The sequence below is a fragment of the Sinocyclocheilus anshuiensis genome, unplaced genomic scaffold (assembly GCF_001515605.1).
Source record: "Sinocyclocheilus anshuiensis isolate Anshui unplaced genomic scaffold, SAMN03320099.WGS_v1.1 scaffold738, whole genome shotgun sequence".
Classification (NCBI taxonomy): Eukaryota; Metazoa; Chordata; class Actinopteri; order Cypriniformes; family Cyprinidae; genus Sinocyclocheilus; species Sinocyclocheilus anshuiensis.
In genome coordinates, this window is record NW_015542364.1 from 615,011 (window position 1) to 615,634 (window position 624).

Genomic DNA, 624 nt, shown 5'->3' on the forward strand with positions numbered 1-624 from the left:
CACCACTGACAAGCTACTACTAAATATATTGTAGAAACTTAAATTTTCTGTAAAGCTGCTTTGCAACGATTTGTATCGCGAAAAGCGCTATACAAATAAACTTGAATTAAAACGTGCAACAGGCGTTAATACGAAACTGAAGATCTCATATCTCCCATTTTTTTAATGACATGATCATCAATAACACATTAAATATGAGCTCCGGACATCATCGGCTTGAACAAAGCGTAATTTCTGAAAAAAATAAAAATAATTAGCTTTTTTTTTTTTTTTTTAGATAATAATAAAAGCATTTTGTCTTCAGATTCGTTTTAGTACAGTCGTGTATTTATATTATAAGGTTCATAAATAGCATATTAGTAATAGCATTTCTAATACAATTATTAATTTTTACTTATATCATTTATAATGATTAATTATTGTGTATGAGTAAATAAAGCAATAAGCCCAGTGAAGCCGTGGTTTACAGTGAATTTATAACAGCTAAGGGTAGTTGTTAGGCACGAAGCGAAGCTAGCTGTTATAAATTCACTGTAAACCACGGCTTCACGGGAGTTATTGCTTTTATAAAACGGTTATTCCATATACGTAGTAAGGTTTCACAAAATAAAACAGAGCAAATAA